Source organism: Chanodichthys erythropterus, chromosome 4, assembly GCF_024489055.1.
Source record: "Chanodichthys erythropterus isolate Z2021 chromosome 4, ASM2448905v1, whole genome shotgun sequence".
NCBI lineage: Eukaryota > Metazoa > Chordata > Actinopteri > Cypriniformes > Xenocyprididae > Chanodichthys > Chanodichthys erythropterus.
In genome coordinates, this window is record NC_090224.1 from 3223324 (window position 1) to 3230130 (window position 6807).

Genomic DNA, 6807 nt, shown 5'->3' on the forward strand with positions numbered 1-6807 from the left:
CAACAGTAATAGCACTAGTCATACCTGAGACACACAAAAGAGGTTACTAGTGCCACAGGGTGACACGTGGCTTGTCAGAAGAAACTCATAACAAACTATAACTATGGAAAGGGGTTATTAAATTGATTTATCAGTCCTTCAAATTTAATAAAAAGGTCCTCTGCGTCTGATAGGGCTGATTTGGCAGAAATTCACAACACAAATGAAAACATTTAAATTTTTACAGTCCTGCATGGAATGTTATTAGAGCAGAAAAATCCCAGTTGTGTTTTTCCAGTTTTTTAAAAAAGGATTGCTTAACAATTGTTTTACAAAACAAAATGACACAATTATCTTATCTCAGGCAAGCAATAATATTTAAAGCATGAGGTGATAGGTGATTGTATGTCTGTTGTACATTCTTTTTAATAAAACACACGATTTATTTCACTGTTATCACTAAATGTGACAAACATATTGTGGTATTTATTAGTTTTGGAACCAGCAAGATGAGTCTCATCTGTGCAGTACTCTCTGGCTACTTTAATTTTGCCTGAGAATGAAAAGAAATGAAGAAATGAGAGACAACTGAATGAGTGGATGTGGTGATAATATTGTTTTATGCTTTGTTTGTCATTAATGTCTGTGAGAAGCTCTATATCTACTAATCTCTCCTGATAGGAGACCTATTATTGTGAAGAATATTTTTATGGGTCTATAAAACACCATCATTATCTTGTTTTAGATGCTCTAATAAAGCCAACACTTTTTGTTTCACAATTCTTGTCATTCTAACTTGACCCAAGACATTGTGATCGATGTGACACCCCGACTTCTTGTTCACCCCGATCACCCCTATTTCTCGAAGACTCTGTAGCTAGGAGTTTTAAGAAAAATATTTTGTTTTTGCTGTATTCCAACTCTTTCCCACTCTTATCTTGTGATTTGTCATCATTCCAACCTCTGAGATAATCACATTCATTGTTTTCTTTTAAAATCAATATTGAATCTGAAATGAAACTGCTCAATAAGGTTCAATAAGGCAAATAAACCTTTAGGGAAGTAAAATGTATTGACTTTGAATGATTCTTGAATTTTACTGACAATGGCGCCAACAACAGAACAAAACACAAAAACAAAAGTAATTTAAAAAAAAATTAATTTATGACTAGCAATAGGGAAATAACCTAACACTTCCACATTCTGTGTCAGCAAAGAATCAATAAACTTGCTACTTAATTACACTATACTTAAATGCTGCTGTAAAATAAAAATATAAAAATATTTACTTAAAATATTTCCATAGTTGGTTGATTTAATCCCTGTAAATTCACACATTAAGACAGTTGCAAAAACATTTCATATTGCACACTAGAAAAACAATCAATACAGCACGTTTCAGTTTTCATTATGACCCACCCAAGTTAAGGTATAACAACCCCAGGCTATTTACATGTTGTTATAGTTATTCCATACTAGTCATGCTTTATCGAATAATTACATGAATCCAAGGATATGTGATACTAATGTAAATAAATGTCTCACTGATCTTCCCCTCCTTTCCTCTGTTTTGCTTATCTTATATCAAATTGATATTCACCGTTTTTTGTTTTTTTTTTAATAAAGTTAGTGCATTTGGAAAATAGTGTCAGTCTCAGAATATTAATTTATGCTCTCTTTTCTGAACACTGCCATCTTTTCATTTTCCTTTCACGGGTTCTTTTTCAGAATAATACATTTGATGCTGTTCTATATTGTAAAAACAAAACAAAAAAAAAGAAACAGAATATTCTGTTTATTTATAATATCAAATTATTTTAATTTTGCTAATCATTTTAAGCTAAATCTTGCAGAGTAGAAACGTTAAACTTGAAAAATGAGCTGAAAAAATTAGCCAACAAATATCTCTCTGCATTTTCTTCTTGTTCATCCTTTATGTTTCACATGCAGTCATTTCATTTTGCTCCACCTCGGTTTTCAGGAAAATAAGATAATGTTCCATTTAAAGTGTATTGCTGTGTCAAACGAAGCTAACGTTAAAGGGTTAGTTCACCCAAAAATGAAAATTCTGTCATTAATTACTCACCCTCATGTCGTTCCACACCCGTAAGACCTTCGTTTATCTTCGGAACACAAATTAAGATATTTTTGATGAAATCCGAGAGGTGTATGACTCATCCATGGTAAGCAATTTAACCACCACTTTCAATGCCCAGAAAGGTACTGAAGACATCACAAGTATGCATCGTGCTGCTCATGTGAACAGCGCCGGCCAATACTGAGCCAGTGTTCTAGAACCTGGAAGTGCACAAAAAGAATTCTCGTCACTTCATACAATCAAAGACTATAAAATAACACAAGACGTGTCACTTGTATTGTTTTGAATGGGAGAAAGTGTAACGCGCCAAGAGCCAATCGCTGACTGGTAAAGTCATCGCGTCACTTCAGCGGCCGTTAGAATCACCGGTTTCTATAGAAACAGTCAGACGCGCGCCTCCGAAGAGACGCGCATTTAGGTCTGCGCATGCGCATTACCTTGATCCAGCCTGAAAAAAATAGAGTTTTTTTGTCATGATTCGAGCGTTGTTAGATTTCATTGGTGATTTCAAATATCAAATTTAATCGTAAGGTTGACGAACAGTTTTGGAGAATCTGATGTTTCCCCATTCAAAGAGATAGGAGCTGCATGATGCCCAGGATGCCCGAGAGGCGTTTCAAAGATGGGCGCCAAGTGAAATGACTTGTCTTAAAGGGACTTTGATACAATTGACCCTTTGCCGGGAGTTTAATTGACAAGCGATCTAACCAATCAGAACGCCAAATCCGCCATTTTGTCTGACAAAGCAGTCAGGAGTTAGAAGATTAACCTCGGTGGACTTAAACTTGAAAAATGGTGTGTACTGACATCTTTCCGCGTTTGAAACAACATTCCTTCTCATGTTCATTCATGTTTATTTGATGCTATAAATGAACTAGTAGGAAGAGATGATCAGTTTACGAGCCTCTTGAGCTGAGGCACTACAGCAATCTGTCACGACACATTAAAGAGTTACAAAACTGTTCGAATTGTCTGTCGATGTGTTGTCAGTGTCCTCTTTGCTCCGCGATGTATTTATCACTGCGTGTTGCGTGACAGCGCCACGGCTTGTCGGACACAGCAACAGTAACTAAGGGGGGCGGGTCTTTGCAAAGGGTCAATTAAGGTTGAACCACTGTAGTCACGTCAACTTTTTTAACAATGTCTTTAGTACCTTTCTGGACCTTAAAATTGGTGGTTAAATTGCTGTCTTTGGAGGAATCAGAGCTCCCGGATTTCATCAAAAATATCGTAATTTGAGTTCTGAAGATGAATAAAGATCTTACAGGTTTGGAACGACATGAGGGCGAGTAATTAATGACAGAATTGTCATTTTTGAGTGAACTAACCCTTAAAGCAAAGCAGTCATTTCGGAGAATTCACATGGTCATCCCTGTTTGCTTTTACTTGTTTTAAAGGTTTATTTGTAGGGTATCTAAACTAAAACTACACCATAAAAAAGTAGGTTAGATGCTGCAGGCTTTATTAATACAACATATCTTTCAGGATCTGCTGGCGTCCAAGAGGCCCATGGCTTGTGCCTGGTCATGCTTGTCAAACCTCATGAGATGACTTCAAGCTCCTGGGCTCCCTGATTCATCTAATTCCCATGAACACAGCGACTGTATTTGCTTATGACTGCTGTGTTGAACTATAAGACAAAGCCTGACAGAAAAAAACATGTCCGGGGGTTGAGGGGTAGTTAAGGTAAAAATGTGATAGGAGTATGAATTTGCCTGTAGTTATATCTGCCCATAGAATGTTATCATTTATTGTGAAATGCTTTGCATCTGAACTGATGTCTGTTAACTTTAAGGAAGACAAAATGAGATATTAAAATGTCCAAGCTGCTCTTTTCCATTTAACAAAAGTAGACCATTTGTAGACCATCATTGTATGGAAACGAGCAGGTTGCATATTATACTATAAATACAATGCAGTTTTACACATTTTGAAGGTGAATATATGATTGCAAAATTTTCATTTTTGGATTAAATATCTATTTGAAACATTTTCTCACTTCAGTTACAAGTTTGCAAGCACCTCTTTCATCAAAGCAGAAAAGGGGTTTAATAGAAGCTCTAGAATGTTCTTCAAATCATTGCCTCAAAGGAAACCATTGATCAGCTTGATCTCAGCTGAGAGAGGAAATAAATAACTATATAAATAAATAAATACCTCTGATCTGCAGCTTTAGGTTTACTCTCAGGTTATCTAGCTTAAAATTTTGTTGAAGTGCACACTCAGTTTGAAAGAAACATACATAGCCTACAGCAAGGTTAAAGAGCACCTGTTTCAAAAGTCAGATGAGTCTCTGTATTTGTTGCAAACACAATTTTTTGTTGATCTGCAAGATATATTATGTGAGAAATCGTCGAAGAGGTGCAGTTAACAAGTGCATACAGTATTTATCTTCCTCTCCATCTCTCGCAGTTATTTTAAAGTTTTATTAGCTCTACAAGTATGATTTTGATGTCAAACCACCCACAATTGATTATCAACAATATTAGATAAATATTATGGGCATATAAAAAAAAAACGACAGTTCTACTATGGAGTCCTAAAAAGACATCTGCAAAAAAACAACACTACTTTCACGTGGCAATGAGATTAAAGGGTTAGTTCACCCAAAAATGAAAATTCTGTCATTTATTACTCACCCTCATCCATTTCACACTCGTAAGACCTTCGTTATTCTTCGAAACACAAATTAAGATATTTTCCGTGAGGCCTTCATAGGGAGCAATGGCATTTCCTCTCTCAAGATCCATAAAGGTACTAAAAACATATTTAAATCGGTTCATGCGAGTACAGTGGTTCAATATTAATATTATAACGTGACGAAAATATTTTTGGTGCGCAAAAAAACAAAGCAAAAAAACGACTTATTAGTGTTGGCCGATTTCAAACCAATGCTTCAGGAAGCATCGGAACACAATGAATCAGTGCATCGAATCATGATTCAGATTGCGTGTCAAACTGCCAACAGCTGAAATCATGTGACTTTGGCGATTCGATACACTGATTCATTTATGCTCCGAATCTTCCTGAAGCAGTGTTTTGAAATCAGCCATCACTAAATAAGTCGTTATTTGGTGCTCCAAAAATATTCTTGTCACTTTATAATATTAAGTGTGGGTGGAAAATCTTTTTCATAAACGTTGTTCTATCTATTTTCAAACGTTGAAAATCTATTTTAGGCCTACATAAAACGGAAACACCACCACGTGAGCACGAGCAAGTTTTTACGCACATACGTTTCTCTTACACGCTCAAATGTTGTTCGAAGCCGTTGTAAAACCTGTACTTTCATATTAAAGGGTTACTTCAACCAAAAATGAAAATTCCGTCATCATTTTCTAAAGAAACTGGATAACTTTATATAATAACAGATTGAATTTAGGCTTTTATTCACATATAAACATTGATTAGCGAACATTAACAGAAGCTCAACTGTACTTGACACACAGATGTCATTGGTTCTCACAAGCATGCTTGAGCTTCCTGATGTGCGTGTTGGTCCGTGTACGTTTTGATAGTTTGTTTTCCAATTTGAAATGAAATACGCAGAAACGAGAAAACGGTCGTTTCCCGTTTTTTCGTTTGTTAAAAAAAAACGGAAAAAGGAGATTTTGACTCGATTTTCGTTTTTTCGGGTCACGGAGAGAAAACGGAAACACGACTTCAAAACTCGTTTTCCACATGTGGGCGGTCATTACACGCCCCTTTCAGCCGATTGGTCAATCAAATCTGAGCCAGTGACGTCATCTTCAGTTCGTTCAACAAAATAACAGTCCTCTGCCGCTATATATCAGTAGATTTCATAAATCGGCTTTCTTCTGTGCAACCTAACGCGTATTTCACAGAAATATGTTTGCACAGATAAAAAAAAGTTTAAAAAACCTACAGTAAATTTAATTAAGTCTGTTTTTAAGCTGGCATTGTGTTTTTAAAATGTAAAATGTAAATGCCTCTACATCTGTTACCAAGCGCATGACATCCTTTGGGCTACTACCACCGATCAATAGGCTATACATAATGACAGACTATTCTCTATTATAGATCAGTGGCTACCGCACTCATTTTTTTTTTTTTTTTTTTTTTTTCTTATTTTAATGTTTTGTTTACATTTTATACATTTAAATTCAATCATTTAGCAGACGCATTCCTTGCAGTAGACTATGCAGTCATATTAGAAAATAGGTGGCAGATTATAATAGGTTATTAGGTGGCAACACCTAATAACGGTATCACCATCGGGGGGCTTTTTAGTTTTCCTTAGCTTATAAATGGCCATACAGATTTTATCTCTTAAATTAAACACTTTTATGAACACAGTGAACATTATTATATGTCACAGTTTACTTGCTATCCTCACTTTTTCTGTCTTTCCTTCGCTTTTGAATGAATTAGCTATAAATGGCCCTGAACATTTTACTTTCAATTTCGATTTAACGGCTATTGGCGATTCTGCGTCAATTGCTTTAGTGGACAACAGCAAAACAAAAACTCTCGTATATTAAACATTTTTTAACTTTTATTATCTATGTAATTATTTTGTTATCTTTTATCATCTTTGTAATTATTTTATTTTGTAAATATTCGTGGCTTAAACAGCGGGAAAATTTACTGTAGCTATGCAGTTCTGTGGATGTTTTGAAAAACTTAAACTAAACGAAAATTATTGTTGCCTTGTCAATATAATTTCTGTTTTTCCCCCTGACTTTCAACTGGTGCGATCATCGTTTCAT